An 18,638-nucleotide genomic window follows, 5' to 3' on the forward strand; every position below is an offset into this window, starting at 1 on the left:
GAAATTTAATAATAAGGTGTGACACCTTTTGGCAACTCTTATATGGAATATGAGTTCTGCATTGGTATAACCTCTTGGTCTGGACCTCAATAAAGATCGAAAAACTGGTCTGGGTAGTGACCCTTCCCATAATGCATAGCATTATACATATTCACAAGGAGATGTGCTTTGCATTATGGGATACTAAGGCAAGTGATGTGAAGTCAGTCCACCTTTGCCACAAGTTGTCCCAGTCCTAAAGATACTTCAGGCGCAAACTTTGTTTGCTTACACTTGGATAAAGGATTAAACCAAATATATAATTTATAGTATAACCAAGTGAAAAACCTTCCAAATCTTGTAACTAAAATTAAGCTAATCGCTTAAAGGAAATAAAGTATGCAAAAGAAACTATTTCCTAAATAAATTACCAGCTTTAAGGAGCTCTCCCAAAACTTTGGAAGATTCTTATTTTATATAACCATCAAAAACAGTTTTCAATAATAATATGTGCTCTTGTTTTAGCAATATGCTAGTCTTTTATGATAAAGTTACAAGAGCATTAAATGAGGGAAAGGCATAAACTGCCATTTTCTTAGACCTAGCAAAGGCATTTGACAGGGTGCCACATGATAAGCTGATATTTAAGTTGCAGCACATAGGTCTGGATGTCAGATTGGTCAACTGGATTCAGGATTGGCTGTCCGATAGGTATCAGAGAGTTGTTTATGGTGGGGAAGTTTCAAGGAAGCAGAGGGTTAAGTGGGGTCCCATAGGGACCAGTACTGGGACCTATATTATTTAACCTTTATACCAATGACATTGTCAGTGGATTGCAAGGGGATATTCAGTTGTTTGTGGATGATGCGAAGCTGGGAAGGATTATTAGTAATAGTGCAGATGCGGCAGCCCTGCAGGAGGATTTGAATAAGCTAGATAGATGGGCAAATGAATGGGAGTATCAGTTTAATGCAGCAAAATGTAAGATCGAGGTTTGGGAAACATTGATGGGACACTGCATACTCTATGGGAGAAATCATACTGGAGGAAGTAGGGGAGACAAGAGATGTGGGGTTGATGATTGATAGAAACCTGAAATTTAGGGGACAGATTGCAAAGGTGGTTAAGGTAACACAGAGGATTGCTGCAAAAATGAGAAGGACGCTGACCTGCAGAGATAAAACAGTTATCATTCCGTTGTATAAGACCCTGATCAGATCACACTTGGACTATTGTTCTCAGATTTGGTCCCCAGGATTTGAAGGGGATAAATAAACTGTGGAAATGGTACAAAGACGGATAACAAAGATGGTTTCAGGACTGTACAATGATAGTTATGAGGATCGGCTGAGGGAATGTGGACTGCAGAGTTTGGTGGATAGAAGAAGGAGAGGTGATATGACTGAGACTTAAATTGTTGAGAGGTGGTTACAGGGTTGACACTGGGGGAGTTATTTCGCTTGGTTGAACAGCAGGAAGGAGTGATGACAAGAAGCTATCCCTGGAAGTTATGAAAGGAAACTGTGAGCAAGAGGGTGAGGAGTGGTTGAACCATGGAATACATTGCCTGATGGAGTGGTGAGAGTGAGAACGGTCAATGAGTTTAAGGAGTGGTATGATCGACTTTGTGTGTCTTGGGGGGGGGGGGACCTCCCCTTGATGAGTCTTGATAGACTGTTTCTTAGGAAGGACCTCCCGCGATGGGTCTTTTGACTCCATAGAGGCCTGAATAATAATAATAATCCTGCGATGGGTCTTTCGACTCCATAGAGGCCTGAATAATAATAATAATATTTATTAATATTACTTTCTAGCACACAGCAACAGTTTTTAATTATAAACCACTGACTGCTGTATGTACCTTGTATTCCAGTTTCTTTGATTTGCTTGTTTCTATGCACTCACAGTACGAAATATCTGTACTTTCATTAAAGTTAACTACTGCGGTTATTGTGTAATTTATTGTTTTAAAATTATGGGATATGATAATATAAATGTTCAAAGCTACATATCATAATTAAACATAAGTTAAAGTTCTTTATACTTATTATAAATAAATCTTTTGAACATGGTGAATTTATAGAACAGTTAAAGGTTGCTTCAGTTCTTCCATTATTTAAAGAATGTAACAAATGAAATTAGAAATTAAAGACTCATATCAATATTATCCAATCTCAAAAGATTACTGAAATCTTAATTTAAAAAAATTGAATAACTACCTAAATTCCACATCCCTTTTATGCGCCTAACCAGTACGAGTTCAGATCCTGACTTAATATGGAAAAAACACTATATATAAATCAACACTATAAACAAATAAAAGGAATGCTTATAGAGTAGCCGTTTTTCTTGATATATCTAATGTATTTGACTGTGTGTACCATGGCTTACTCCTTTTTGAAGATGTTTAGATATGGCATTAGAGATGTTACAAATGATTCGTTCAAATCTTATTTAAATAAGAGAAAACAATATATCAGCTAGAACCTTCCACAGTGCAAGAAAAATAACAAATGGAGTCCTGCAAGGTTCGGTGCTAGAACCTAACCTATTTGTTAGGTTCTAGCACCGAAATATATAATCTGTATGAGTACAAACTTTTTGGTAAAATGATATTGCTTGTTGATGACATGACATTAATGTATACTGAAATAACCTTAAAGATTTATAAAACAGAATTAACCATGATATGTTGAAACTAATCAAGTGGTTTAGCAATAACAACCTTAAAATTAATACTGATAAAACTAAATACATATATTTCACCTTAACATCTGTTAATGAGCTAGATCACAATAAAACTATAAAATGGCATGAAACAAATTGTACTGGTTCTCAAAATTGCAACTGTAGTTTAACCCCCCCCCCCTCAACTGGCCATGATGACTATAGACGTCCAGATAAATCTGGATATGATTCCGTAACATTTATTGAATAACATGGATAAGAAGTGAAATTTGGTCTCACTATTTCATCTGCCTCGGCCATTAGAGAAGTTAATCCAATGTCACAGGACTACAGGGAGATATTTAGAAGAAATACAAAGTGGCCTTTAATTTGTTACCTCCATTCTACCCACAAGATTTTCATAAAGCAGTCAAGTTAATGACATTGTCAGTTCCACAGAATATCCCCAACACATGACAAAATCTGCCAGCAGAGGGCACCAATTGGAACAGAAGCATTAATGTGGCGTAGGAGAAAAAAATAAGTTGATATAAATTATTATAGTATTTGCTTTAAAAAAACGGGAACTGTAGATGAAAAGGAGGTTATGGAAAAAAATTAAAGGGAGGGATGAAGACCAGTTAAATGAGGCTCAGGTTATGAAATTGACTAGCATGGTAAGAAAGACAAAACTTGAACATGAGAACCAGATCATACTTTGTTTCTTGTTGCATTGATGTGGGTTTTATAACATATTTGATAAATCCCCAAGATCTGAAGAAAATCCAAAAGAATTCTTTCATTATGTGGTCAGTAGGACGAGAAATGATTGTGGAAGAATAACATTGTTAGATGAAAATGGGAATAGAGTGATGTTAAAAGTTTTTCCACTTGCTTGTACTATAAATTAAAGATGCGAAGAAATTATATTCTTGGTTTAATCCTTTATCCAAGTGTAATCAAACAAAATGTTTGCACATGAAGTAACTTTACAACTGGGCAATTTGTATATAGAGGCTAATGACTTCATATCACTTGCCTTAAAATCCCATAATGTAAAGCACATACCTTATGGACACATAATGCTACTGATTATGGGAAAGACCACTACCCAGACCAGTTTCAACCTTTAATGAGGTCTCATCAGTGGAAGCTAGACCCAAAAGTGATACCAATGTTGAAGTAATGCAGAAGTCTTATTTCCATATACAAGTAGTCAAATGGTGTCAATTACTAAAATACTCTGGATTAGAGTATTAGATTGTTTGCTTACATTTGGATAAAGGATTAAACCAAGAATATAACTTCTTGGCATCTTTAATTTATAGTATAACCAAGTGGAAAAACTTTCAACATCTATTTCTAATCCAGAGTATTTTAGTAATTGACACTGTTTGACGACTTGTATATGGAAATAAGACCTCTGCATAACTTCAACCTTGGTATCACTTCTGGTCTAGCTCCCACAAATGAGACCCCAATAAAGGTCAAAATTGGTCTGGGTAATGGTCCTTCTGGGATATGATGGCAGGTGATGTGAAGTCATTAGCCTCTATATGAGTTGCCTAGTCATGAAGTTACTTCATGTGCAAACTTTGTTTGCTTATACTTGGATAAAGGATTAAACCAAGAATATAATTTCGTCCCACTTCTTCCTTTTTTGTATTAGGCTTACTGGCCAGTTACGGAGCTGTCCTTAGTCCTTCTAAACCATACCCATCCCAAGGATAAGTGGTTAGCCCTATGCCTCCTGGTGTGTTCTATGTTTGTAGATGTGTGTGTGTGTTCAGGAGGCTGGTTGGCCTGTTATGGGGGACAAAAAAACCTGAGTTTCCAGGTGAAAAACCCTACCTCTGTATGAGACCAGCTAACTCACCTTTTGCCGAAAGAGACCAGATGAAAGTCCCTCGCATCACCGATGGGAATCAAACCCAAGTCTTTCTGACTAAAGGGCTTCGTCTATACTGACTGAGCTACAAGAGGCTCCTTAAATATTCTTGTAGAAGAAAGGAAACGCAAAATACCTTTATGAAATCTGTCAGGACAATAAAATCAAATGAAGTCATCTGACAGAAGTCTGACCTGTAGCTACCGTCCTGATAATGCTGGGGTGCCTATAACAGAGCCCTTCAGAAAAACGACAACCTTATTGCTTGAGATCGTCCAATTAATTAATTTCTTAAATATGATGAAAGACTTTATCTTAATTTCTTGGCATCTTTAATTTATAGGGAACAGAGTAACTCATGAAGAAGACAGTGTTGTTTAATAATCACTTCATTAGGTATTTCTCATCCTGGAAAGGAGGGTTTTATTAGTAGAGAGAGAGAGAGAAAGTTCAAGGTTTGGAAGTGCCAAGAGGAGAGTGTGTTACAAATACTAAGTTTTTTTGGATGTCAATAAGGCAATGGGACTGAATGGGATTTCATATGCTTCTAGAGAATATGATAAAGAAATGGCAGTTCCATTTACTTGGCTTTTCAATGAGAGTTTGCTTATGGGAAAGATTCCCATTCCCATTGAGTGGAAGGAAGATAAGACAGTCCCATTAAATAAGTGTGTGCAGAATGGAAGAGTCAAACAATAGGCCAGTTTGTATTTCTTGGGCAGTTGTTAAGATTTTGGAGAATTTAGTGAGAGATCACATGTAACATTGCACAGATTAGGGTAATGTTATCTGTAAGAGTCAGTATGGATTTGTTAAGGAGTACCTCTTGTTCTAGTAATCTAATTGCCTTTCATAACAAAGTAACAAGAGCAGTCAATGAGAGAAAGCCGTATGCTGTCATTTTTTGGACTTTACAAAAGGCATTTTATAGGGTATCACATGATAAGCTGTCATTTAAGTAACAGCATATGGTTCTGGATATCAGGTTAGTCAAATGGATTGGCTGTCTGATCAGTGAGTTGCGTATAAGGAGCAGTATCAAGGAATCAGAAGGTGACAACTGGGTTCCCTCAGGGTTTAGTATTGGGAACCATATTGTTTACCTTTATATAACGACACTGTCGATGGATTGCAGAGGGATATAGTCAGTTGTTTGCAGATGATGTGAAGATGTGCCAATGTGACAGCCCTTCAGGAGAATTTCAATAAGCTGAACAGATGGGCAAATAAAGGGGGGCAGTAGCAGTTCTATGCCAATAAATCTATGGTCTTGAAGTTTGAGATCCATTGATCGAAAGCTGGGTAGTGGTCCTTTTAGGCATTTAGAAGACTTATTGTAAAGGTGGTGAAGTAACCCAGATGATCAGATCACATTTGGATTACTGGGCTCAGATTTGGCTGCCAGTTGAGTCCCATCTCCATCCAGCAAAGGAAATCTGTCTACAATCTTTTTTCCTTCTATCTGCCAAAAAAAAAAAAAACTAATTTAGATTCTTCTTCTTGGATTGCAGCACTAGTCTCCTCTCATATTCTGATTTTTCTGTGCTCACTATACAGACAGAGAAAGTTGCACAAGAAACTAGTTGCAAAAGGGTCTAGCCTAATGTTCCTCATGCAGCTTTCTCTGCACTCTCTAAACATCTTCCACAATTTCTTTTTCATCTGTAATTCATGTTTAATTTCTCTAGTCATCCATTTGATCCCAAATTGCTTTCTTTCCTTCAATCAAGGTATACAATCTGCCACTGCTGTCAACAATTTTTTCTTAACACTGCCCATTCACTACTGATCTCTCTTCCTTCAAATTCTTTCCTCCACTGTACTGCTGCAAGCTGGTTTCTAAGTCTATGATAGTTGCCTGCTTTATAATTCCACAAATTCCTTCAGCCTTAATATTTCTACATGCCTATCAATTCAGGACTACATAGCCACTCTCACAAACTTAATATGATGATACAGCATTTTTCTATTTGAAAATGGAAAATATGACTTCTGCAGTAATTTAGTTTTCAGTACCACCACAGGTCTAGATCCCAGTGATGAAACTTTAATAAAGGTTGAAACCGATCTGTATAATAACCCTTCCCATAATGCACAGCAATACACTTCACTAAAAGGAAGTTGTGCATTATGGGATACTGAAGCAATTGTTGGTATGTGAACAGCTTCTATATACAAGTAGTCTAGTCATGAAGATACAGCATAAATAAACTTGTATGCTCATACTTGGGTAAAAGGGAATAAATTAACTGTGGAAAGGGTACAAAGGCAGATAACAGAGATGGCTTCAGGACTATACAATGATAGTTATGAGGATTAGCTGAGGGAATGTGGACTGCAGAGTTTGGTGGATAGAAGGAGAGCTGATATGATTGAGACTTAAACTGTTGAAAGTTTATTTTTCACTAGGTTAGACTATAATAAATTTAGTTTAATCCTTTATCCCAGTGAGAGCAAACAAAGTTTGTGCCTGAAAATATCTTCAGGACTGAATATAGTGTTGTACTATCTTAACTGGGTAAGTAGTGCAACACCAAGGCAACTTGTAGAAGAGGTGGAGCAAGCTACCAACACTCCTATCCCAGTATCTCCCATAATGCTTTGTTTGCTCTCACTGGGATAAAAGATTAAACTAAATTTATTATGTTGAGAGGTGGTTACAGGGTTGACACTGGGGGAGTTATTTCGCTTGGTTGAACAGCAGGAAGGAGTGATGACAAGAGGCCATTCCTGGAAGTTACGAAAGGAAACTGTGAGCAAGAGGGTGAGGAGTGGTTTCTTTGCATGGAGAGTGGTTGAACCATGGAATGCATTGCCTGATGGAGTGGTGAAAGTGAGAATGGTCAATGAGTGGTATGATAGACTGTGTTTCTTAGGAAGGACCTCCCACAACAAGTCTTTTGACTCCATGGAGGCCTGAATAATAATAACAATAAAGAATATAATTTCTTGTTTAGTAGAATTTAAGGAGAGTTTAGTGGAGAGCTGTACAATTGGAACAAACAGCCCTGATTCTCTGTGTTAATATTTTTAGAATAATATATTGATGAGAAGGCTGGTATAGTTGGAGGTGAAAATGGCTGCCTGTATCTGTGTGTGTGCGTGCGCGCACGCACACAAGCATGCGTTGAATTCCTGTAAACAGAAAACATAATGAAATAACCACCCATATACTGCAAATCTCAAAAATCAAATATACCTGGAAAGATAATGGGACTATCATATCAAGTGTCTCTGCTAATAGCAGATTTGTCTTTCACAATGTTTGAAGTTTTAAGGATATGATTTGTTAAGACAGTTTAGTTTTCTTTTAACAGTCTCTTCTTATTCTTACAGACAGGTAACTCTCCTGTAAAGGGGTATTACTTGTGAGAAGAACAAGAGACTTTGCCAAATGATTTATAAGTCAGTACACAGAATCCATAGTATCAACAACAACATAGTATCAACATCCATAGTATCAACAACATTAACAAGCTCAAACAAGGTTTGAGCTTGTTAATGATTTGGGGGAGGGGGGGGAGAGTGATATTTAACTTTTTTTTTCTGTTTTCAGTAATTTAAAACTATCATTTTGTACATTAGTGAAATTTCAATCTATAATCTGATTAGCAGAATGATCTTTTAGAAGAGATCATGCATTTTTCTATTTTATTTCCTTCAAATATGTCAGCCTGATTGGCCAAGCAGTTAGCATATCCGCTCTTCAGCCAAAAGGCTGCAGGTTTGAATCCAGGCATGGATGTTTGTGATTGTCTATGAAAATAAAAGTGGTGGTGGGCAGTAGATGATGATGGTAGTTGCGGTTCATAGTAATTGGTGGATTGAGTGGTGGAGACAGTTGTAGAGTAGGTGCCCTCCCTCGGCAAGTCACATGGACTTCCTGGAGGTGTAACGTAATAACATAAACAAAGCTACTCTTTGTTCATTATTATGGTTAACATTTCATTATGTGTTATAGATCATTACCCATAACTGATTTCACCAAACAGTTTATCGTCGTTATCATCAATTCAGAGAAAGAGTAGGATATTTTTCTCTATCATACAAATATTACCTCAGATGACAATCTGCCAACTAAAAATACTGGTTCTTTACAAAAATACACATTTCAAAACTGGAATCCATATAATATTACCTATTATATGGATTTCTATTAAAGCAAAATCCCTTAAATCCCCACAATACTATACTAATGACATATTAACAACTTTCCATGAGTAGGATTCACAAAAAATAAATATTTTTGCAACAGTTACTTTCAGCCCACACCACAAATTCAAGATCATTATTATCATCATTAACATCTGACCTCCATGGAGTCAATGACTCATCATGGGATGACACAAAGTCATCCAACCATGCCTTTAATCTGATTTGATGTGTCACCGTTCACAACACAGTTGGGCAACGAATTCCACTCATGAACCACTCTCCGTGCAAAGAATGTAAAAAGAATGTGCAAAGAATTCCCCTCCCCATTCTATGAAAAATTTCTTCCATGTCAACCTAATAACAATCCCTGACTATATGCCTCAATCTTTTCTCTCCACCCAGAAATTTACATTCTTTTAATCTGTCTCCATACTCCACATTCCAAAGACCACCTTTGTGAATTGTGAATCTGTGCACAATAATTTATACGAGACCTTATACAATGGAATCATAACCTCTTTATTTCTGATTGTCAAGGTTCTCTGCATCACTGCCATGATCCGATGTGATGACTTTACAATTTGTGCAATGTGGCCCCTAAATTTCAGGTCTTGTCCACCACCACTCCCAGATTCCTTATCTCCTCTAAAGTTTCCCCACCAAGCATATACTTTCCATCCTATCGTTGCTTACCAAATTTCAAAACCTTACACATTGCAACACTGAACTGACAGGTCCACTTACTTGCTCATTCATATATCTATTCAAGTACTGCTGTAAGGCTAAGGCTATAACATCTGATTCACTCAACATTGCTCTCCCCAATTTTCCATCATCTAGAAATAGCTGCATATCACCAGCTAAACCCATTACCACAAAATATCTATCCTCCTGCATGATGATGTCACTGAGTGGATTTATAGATTCTATTACTATTAATAATATACTAATACCACTTACTTCCTATCTAGACAACTTCTATAGGCAACATTGAATTTTATTTTCAAGGAAATAAATGTAAAATTACTTGGAAGTTTTTTCACTTAGTTATGCTATAAATTAAAGATACCAGGAAATTATATACTTGGTTTAATCCTTTATCCAAGCATAAGCAAACAAAGTTTGCACCTGAAGTATTTTCAGGGCTGGGGCAACTCGTAAGGAAGCTAAGACTTCACAACCCTTTCCTTCGTATCCCATAATGCAAAGTAGATCTCCTTGGCGACATGTATAATGCTATAATTTATAAAAATACTTGTAACATTGTAAAGGAAGAGAATATGAATTTCAGCGCACAATGAGCTGAAATCCATAATCTTGGATATTTAAAAACTAAATGAAGTATATTAATTTTATGGAGAAGTTTATGCTAACACTCATCTTAACCAATTAAAGTAATATTAAAACATCCAAAATTTGGGATGTTTTAATATTACTTTAATAATACAACCAAAATTGGGTTGCATATACTAATCATGGATTATCATAGTGAACAGCACTAAATTAAAGCATTACACTTAATAACAAAGACAACCAAATGTACCCACATAGAAACATTAAAATCTTGTGCTGTGTTTTCTGATGATGCCTTTGTCATAAAGACGAATTATTAGAATCATGAATCTATCGTTATTTCATACCTGGATGATGTTTATTCTATTAAAGCGACATAAGCTCTACCAACTCTTGTATAAGCTAATTACTGATGCCATTCATGATATATGTGCTTCAAGCTAAGCACAATTTAAAATAACTAAAAACTTCACTCCTCTGAAATTCTCACTGATTTCGATAAGCAAACAAGCGTCCTTAACAAATAGAGGTATGGAAAATGTCTGGAAATTACAGTTTTTTTTTTTTTTTTTTTTTTTTACTCTTTTGAATTAACATAAAATTAAAATAACCATCAAAAAGTTGAAAACCCTAGTGAGATTGAATATTTACCTCATCGAACTCGCAATAAAGCATCATTACCAAAAAGATTTATTTCATTCATTCCTACATTTAAAAAGAGTGAAAGATAACGGACAAAACGAAAAGCATCTCCAACAAAAGCTATCCAAATCACGGATAAGTAATAACACAACTGTAAATTCGTAGTACGAGTGCACATGTAAATACTTAATCTGCAGCATGAACGTAACTGCTATTACTCCACCAATCAGAAACACACGCAGCAACTAGAAATACGATAAAACCATAGCATGACTTCGCTCGGAAAGCTATAGTCAGGTCAAGGCCTGCAATAAAAGTGGTGATTTCAAACTTTATCAGATTTCAGTGATAAAACATGCGTTAACTGTTAAAAGATTACTTAATTGCTAGTTGTGAAAATTCTGCTCTCGTAATATTTCCCATGGTAACATTTACAAGATGTTGCTGGGAATTACGGTACAAGCAACGAAGTCTATTATGCAAGATTTTGTCAACTGCGTTTGTTCTCATGATCTTTATGATTTGCATAAAAATGTAACTTGAAATCAGGGAATTTCCTTATTTCTTTACATACGATTTTTTTTTTTTTTTACTGTTTCGAAGAAAGTACGAATGAGTACGTAGAGCAATATTATAAGTACATTTTATTTTATATATTAAAATGGGTACTCAATAGCCTGTGTAGCTCAGTGGATGTGGCGTCATAAGTATATTGTAACGAGTAAATCAAAATGCCTAATAGAATTAGCAGCCTATGTACAAATTGTAAATAGCTGTGTATATATTTATTTTTAAATGTACACAGCTGCTGTTGTTGATACAAATAACCTCAGTAGAAGTAGCCTCAAGAAATGTAAATCAAAATGTCAATTAGAATAAGCATTCTATGTACAAATGTATATATTGTAAATAGTTGTATATATATTTATTTGATTGTACATAGATGCTCTAGTGTTAATAAAAATACTCAGTGGATGTGGCGTTTGCACACCACCGCGCCTGGCCGCACGAAGGAAGACTTGGTTTCGAGTCTAGTCAGCGACTAGAGGAAATTTTTTCTAAGTCTTTTTTCGACTGGTTCCCGAGTTAGCCGATCTCTGGCATGGGCAAGCAGGTTTTTCCTCCAGGAAACTCGGGTTTTTCGTCCTGTAAACTCAAGAAAATCGACCGTAGAACCCACATTATTTCAGACATTAAATGTCATTAAATGCCGCCATCTCGTGGTCCCTAACCACGAGATGGCGGCACATTCGAGCCGTCTCTCTTCACTGCGTACCGCTTAATTAGTGATAGCATTGGGCCATCTATCGCTGATTGGTACCAGTGGAGATTGAACTGCCCACTCAGTCTCCAAAAGTTAGATAGGGCTAAATGGCCTCGCCTACTCCCGTATATGGGAATAATAAAATATAAAATAAAAATAAAATAAAAAAAAGGCGTTAGCTGAAATAGGTACTCTATCAAAGCCTTTTGATAGAGTACCTCATGATAAATTGATAGTCATACTAGAGTACATGGGGGTTGGATATTAGATTAGTGCATTGGATTGGAGACTGGCTATCTGATAGGTATCAACAAGTTGTGTATGGGGAAGCGATATCCAGGAAAAGGAAAGTCGCTAGTGGAGTGCCTCAGGGGTCTGTTTGGGGGCCATTACTGTTTAGCTTGTATATTAACGATATAGGTGAAGATTTGGATGGAGATATTCCGTTGTTTGCAGATGATGCAAAGTTGGGACGAACCATGAAGAGTAGTGAAGATGTTGTGGCCTTACAAGAAGACTTGAATAAATTCAGTGATTGGGCACCGAAATGGAGATGCGAGTTCAATGTTGCAAAATGTAAGGTTTTAAAATTTGGAAAACAAAGATGGGATGAGAATTTATGCTTGGTGAGAATATATTGTTGGAGGTGGAAGAAATAAGAGATCTGAAATTTAGGGACACATAGCCATAATCGTGAAGATCACATGAAGACTTCTGGGAATGATGCAGAGGACATTGACGTGTAGAACTAGGGAGATTATTGTTCCATTGTATAAGGCTTTGATTAGGCCACACATGGACTATTGTGCCAAGATTTGGTCACCTGGTTTTCAGAAGGATGAAGAGCTGTTGGAAAGGGTCCAAAGGCGATTGACTAAGGTAGTTTCTGACCTCTGGAATGTCGAGTATGAGGAAAGATTGAGAAGATGTAATTTGCAGAGTCTGGTGTACAGGAGGAAGAGGGGAGATGATAGAGACCTCAAATTGGTAAGGAAGTTCTACAGAAAATAGTGAAAGATTGGAGGAGATCTAGTGGTCATCCCTGGAAACTGTATAAAGAGGGTGTGAGTAGGGGAGTGAGAGGCAGGTTTTTTTCGTGCGGAGTTGTGAATGATTGGAATGCCTTGCCTGAGAGTGTGGTGTCTGCAAGGAGTTTGAATGTGTTCAAGGTACGGTATGATGAGCTGTGTGTGATAAAAAGACCTCCCAGATGAGTCTTTGATTCCATGAGGTCTTGGGGTGGTAGTAATAATAATTACCCCACCATGTAGCTTAGTGGAAGTGGTGTTTATACTCCTCAGCGCTAAACCGCCTAAAGATAGACTTCGAATTTAAAGTCGCCAAATAAAGAAACTTTTACTAAGCCTTTTTTTCGAGTCGGTTCCCGAGTTAGTTGATCTTTGGCACAGGCAAACGGGTTTTTTTTCTCCCGGAAACTCTTATATTTCGTTCGTAAACTCAAGAAAATCGACCGTAGAACTCACTATTTCAGATATTAAAAATATTGTATTAGGGTTAGGGACCAGGAGATGGCAGTACATGGTGTGCCGTATCTTCATGCGGGCTGCTTAATTAGTGATAGTTTTGAGCCAGCAATCGCTGGTTGGCTACCAGTGGAGATTGAACTGCTCACTCAGTCTCCAAAAGTTAGGACTAAACGGCCTCGCTTATTCCCTATATGAAAAAAAAAGGCATTGGCTGATTTTTTTTTTTTTTGATATTACTCCACCAACAAAAGGTTGGAAATCTATCATACATCGGTACCAAGGGTAGGCTAACAATTTGTTTCTATATATATATATATATATATACATATACACATACACACACATATACATATACACACACACAGGGTGGATCAAAATTCCATGTACAAACTTTGAGGGAAGGCAGAGAACATCAAAATCAACCATATTCACCTAGGAAAACATGACAGGAAACGGCACTGGTGGTACTAACAGGGACAGAAACATACAGAAATAACACAAGGCAAAAGTAGTGTAAAAAACTTTACACTTTTAACTGAACAGTTAAATAGTAGTTGGATACATAATATGGTAAACGAGGTGCATGTCTGCCATCTTAGCGTTCGTAAAACAATGCATGTTCTTCGTACGACGTCGAAAACTTGATAAGGAAGCCCAATTGCTCACTGGAGCGCTCGCCAACAGCTCCCCTATCACTTTCGGTTGGCGTTTCCGGTCATGTTTTCCTATGTGAATATGGTTGATTTTGATGTTCTCTACACCCCCCTCCTCAAAGTTTGTGTGGAATTTTGAACCACCCTGTATACGAGAGTGGTCTGAAAATTTCTTGGCCTCGACCATAGATGGCAACACTATCGGAAAGGATCTGTTATAAGCATTTCTGTGAAATTGCAAGTCATTCTATCAAGTTTTATACAACATTCGAACCCCCTCCCCCTACTGACCATTCTTACACAACTTCCATTCTGAAGCAAAAGTGTTGTCTGTATCCTGTGAAATAAACATTGATGGGCACACTTCTCCTTCGTTTTCGACAATTAAGAAATGGACGGCCGAGTTTAAATGTGGCAGTACCAACCTTGAACATGATCCACGTGAAGGACGTCCAAAAGGTGCAACAACACCAGAAATCATTGATCAAGTGCACGATATGGTACTGGATGACCGGTACTGATGTATGATAGATTTCCAACCTTTTGTTGGTGGAGTAATATCAAAAAAAAAAAAAAAAAAAAAAAAAAATCAGCCAATGCCTTTTTATTACGTATAGGGAATAAGCGATGCCGTTTAGTTCTATCTAACTTTTGCAGACTGGCCACCGTTGGAGATTGAACTGCCCACTCAATCACAGATAGCTGGCTCAAAGCTGTCACTAATTAAGCAGCCCGCATGAAGATACGGCACAACATACTGCCATCTCGTGTTTCCTAATCCTAATACAATATTTTTAATGTCTGAAATAGTGTGACTCTAAGTGCATGAAATTGCTGAGACTATAGGCATTTCAAAAGAACGTGTAGGATATATTTTGCAAGAAGAATGTGCAAATGAAAAAGCTTTGTGCAAAATGGCCCCATACTTTCTCACAGCAGATTAAAAACGCACTCACATGAAAATCTCTGAACAGTTCTTGAAGAGTTTTAACAAGAATAAAACTGATTTTGTGCGTCGACGTATTACTATGGATGAGACTTCGATTCAGCATTACACACCAGAATCCAAACACCAGTCAAAACAGTGGACAGAAGCCGGTTATTCAGCGCCAAAGAAGACAAAATCAGTTCCATCAGCAGGAAAGGTCATGGAATTGGTGTTTTCGGATGCTAAAGGCATTTTGTTTATTAATTATCTTGAAAAGGATAAAACAATAACCTGGGAATATTATTCTGAACTTTTAACTAGGCTAGAAAAAAAATTCGTGTGAAAAGACCCAGTTTGCAGAACAAAATAAAAAAATCTTTCAGACAATGCACCTGCCTACTGTTTTGCCAATTGGAAAAGTAAAAGATCTGCACTGTGATTTGTTGAAACATCCACCCTATTCCCCAGATTTGGCTCCCTCTGACTTCTGTCTCTTCCCAAAACTAAAACTCTCCCCGCTGTTCAGCGTTTTTCTTCGAATAAAGTTAGTTCTTATTAGTTGGTTCATTATTAAGTGACACCTCCAGGGAGTCCAAGGATTCATCGTGGGAGGGCATTCTACTTCACGAACTACATCTCTACCTCTCCACTATTACTTTATTATCCTACTACGACACTACTACCAGCAATGCAATCTGCCACTCATAATCACCAACAACAGTACTTTTAGTATGTAAATTGCTTGTGTTCTCAAGGCCGATTTATCTATACACTGGATGAAAAACCCGAGTTTCAAGGAGAAAAAACTCTGCTATCTCTGTATGAGATTGTCTAACTCAATTAAAAAGCCCGTATAAGGATTCCCCTCATCAAGACCAGATCGAACCCACGTGTTTTCCAATCGTAGGGTGCAATGTTCTGTTGTTGTTCCAAATGAGCTACGGAGGCACCAAAAAACTTCCTCTAGTCAGCGACTAGAATCGAACTGATGACGCTATATCTTCAGGTGGTTAGTGCTGCGGAGTGCAAACATCACTTCCACTGAACTACACAGGCTCGTCAATAAGCGAACGATGCTTCCACGTGTGCTGAAAGTCATTTGTCATCACTCGAAGACAAATATATTAGTTCCAACAACAGATTCGAACCTGCGCCTGTTTTTTGAAGAGGTGATAGTGTAACCAGGCTGGCGTAAGTGAAATGCATAATAACAGTTGCATTATATTTTTATTATTGCTGTATTATATTATATTATAATTCATTACATTATTATTTACAGCATCGCCATGGTGTATGAAGAATCATCATGGGAGATTCAAATTAACCATTATACACAAATCCTATCATAAAGCTCTTTGAATCTGTTCAGAATCAGGGAACTCACAATTCTGGCAATCCATTTCATTCATGACCACTCTCCAGGCCCAAAATTTGGTTCGAACCCCCTCCCCCTACTGACCATTCTTACACAACTTCCACGAATGGCCCATAGTACTCTGACTATTTGTCATATACAGTATTTAAAATTTTTACTTGCATCAATTTTATAAAACTCCTTTAATATCTTAAAAGTTTCTCTCATGTCCCCTTTTCCGTCTATCAATTATAGTGTGTAACCTACAAACAATCAACCTATCCTTGGAGGGGGGGGTGGTATTCCACACACCTATCACAATCTTGGTCACTCGTCTCTAAATTTTCTCTACCACTGTGCAGTAGTTAAGATGCGGTCGATCATAACCTTATGAAGAGGGATAATAACTCTTCTATCTTTACTTGTTAGCAAGTTTTTCAACATCCAAATAATCCTTTGAGCTATTTTACCAAATTTTGCAATATGTCTCTGAACTTCCGCATCTTTGACCACCATTATTCCAGAGTCCCTAGCCCCATCAATTTCATGCAATCCAATACTGTCAATATGATACATCGCATGGAACCATTTAAACCCAAAGTGCATAACCTCACATTTTGCAACATTAAACTGACAATCATTATTTTTTGCCCACAATGCCAATTTATTTAAGTCACCCTGCATTATATGTACATCACCTATATCAACTACTGTGTTGCTCTCACCACTTTTGCATCATTAGCAAGCAACTGAATATCTCCTCTTAAATCTTTCCTCTCTCATTGATATACAAATTAAAGAGTAGTGGCCTTAGTACCGGACCCTGAGTTACTGTTCGACCACAGATGCGAGACCCTCGACACTTCTGCACATGTCAGAAGAAAGGAAACCCATTCCGATAATAGGGAAATGAATGTGTATCGTGATTAGTGTTAATTATTATACGTCAGGAAATTAGCCTTTCTTTTTAGTTTTTTAAAGTGGCAACTATTTTGTTTGTAACAGTTGAAAATTTACGTATAAATCACGTGATTTCGCGTATTGATGACGAATTCGTACATCGCCTTATTTCTTTATCCTCTTCAATATGAATTGACTCTTCTTGGCACATTGCCAACAGAGGATCTGGCATCTGTGGTCGGAGTGTACTGCACTAGTCACCATTCTCCTAGATTCCATTTCACCATATAATACTCTCTAGCGTATGTGCGTCAGACAAACCCGTTTCTAGGATCTTACATTTGCACCGGCGCACAAGGCTCTAGCTGTGGGCTCCCGAAAAAGCATTTGCGTTCTACCCAAAACAATTAACTCATTCACTTCTTTCTTCTGCATACTTACACAATGTCACTAAACATCCTTTCGTCACATTTTCATTAAGTATACTTCTTATCATCGAATCCCCATACAATACTATATCTGTTTTCCCAGTTTCTAGCACTTTTATGCTTTCTCATTCACTCTTAACTTTCATTCTCCGTCGTTCTGTACCACACGCCAATCGTTTCTCCAGTCGCTGAAGTGCACGTTTTCTCCTCAAAAGATTTCGCATAAGCGTGAAATTTCTTTCTGTACTAGCATCTCATCATCCATATTAATAACCACTTCCTTTAAACTCTCATTCGGGTGCTGCACTATCATTCACTGATTCCATTACATTTTCACCACTTTGACAATCCTGCCTTATATCCATAATATCAGTCACTTCATTCTTTGCTCCTGACACGACGCGCATTTCATACACAAAAAAATATAAAAATCAGCTAACGCCTATTTGTTCCCGTATATGGAGTAGGTGGGGCCGTTTACCCTATCTAACTTTTGGAGACTGAGTGGGCAGTTCAATCTCCACTGGTAGCCAATCAAAGAGATAGCTGGCCCAAGGCTATCACTGATTCATCGGAATGCAGTGAAGGCGGCAGCAAGCTAGTGCCGCCATCTCGTGGTCCCGAACCCTAACACAATATTTTTATTTTAATGTCTGAAAATCGTGTGGATTCGACGGTCGATTTTCTTGAGTTTACGGGACGAAAAACCCGAGTTTCCGGGAGAAAAAACCCGCTAGCCCGTGCCAGAGATCGACTAACTCGGGAACCGGTCGAAAAAAGGCTTAGAAAAATTTCCTCTAGTCGGCGACTAGATTTGAACCACCAAATCCTTTCTTCATGCAGTCAAGCACTGTAGAGTGCAAACCCCAATTCTACTGAGCTACACAGGCTCTCTGTATTTCATATACACTCGCATACGAAACATTTCCGACAAATACTCTCCATTCTCGCTCGTATACCACAAACCATTCACTCTCGGCAACGAATACATTAAACACAG

The 18,638-nt window shown here is 37.6% G+C and overlaps 1 protein-coding gene across 2 annotated transcripts in view; it reads right to left on the reverse strand.

Annotated features, from left to right (window-relative positions):
- Sply (Sphingosine-1-phosphate lyase) overlaps positions 1-18,638 on the reverse strand; it is a 467,659-nt gene that overhangs the window by 420,528 nt on the left and 28,493 nt on the right. Inside the window, exon 1 of one of the 2 annotated variants that reach the window (XM_090395208.1) lies at positions 10,634-11,063. The exons of the other annotated variant lie outside the window; for it this stretch is intronic. The gene's annotated coding sequence lies outside the window, so the exon portion shown is untranslated. Of the gene's footprint in view, positions 1-10,633; positions 11,064-18,638 lie in introns of those variants that run through there. 2 annotated transcript variants of the gene reach the window in all.

Source organism: Typopeltis vanoorti, chromosome 7, assembly GCF_054136105.1.
Source record: "Typopeltis vanoorti isolate ZY-2024b chromosome 7, IOZ_Tvanoo_1.0, whole genome shotgun sequence".
Taxonomy (NCBI): domain Eukaryota; kingdom Metazoa; phylum Arthropoda; class Arachnida; order Uropygi; family Thelyphonidae; genus Typopeltis; species Typopeltis vanoorti.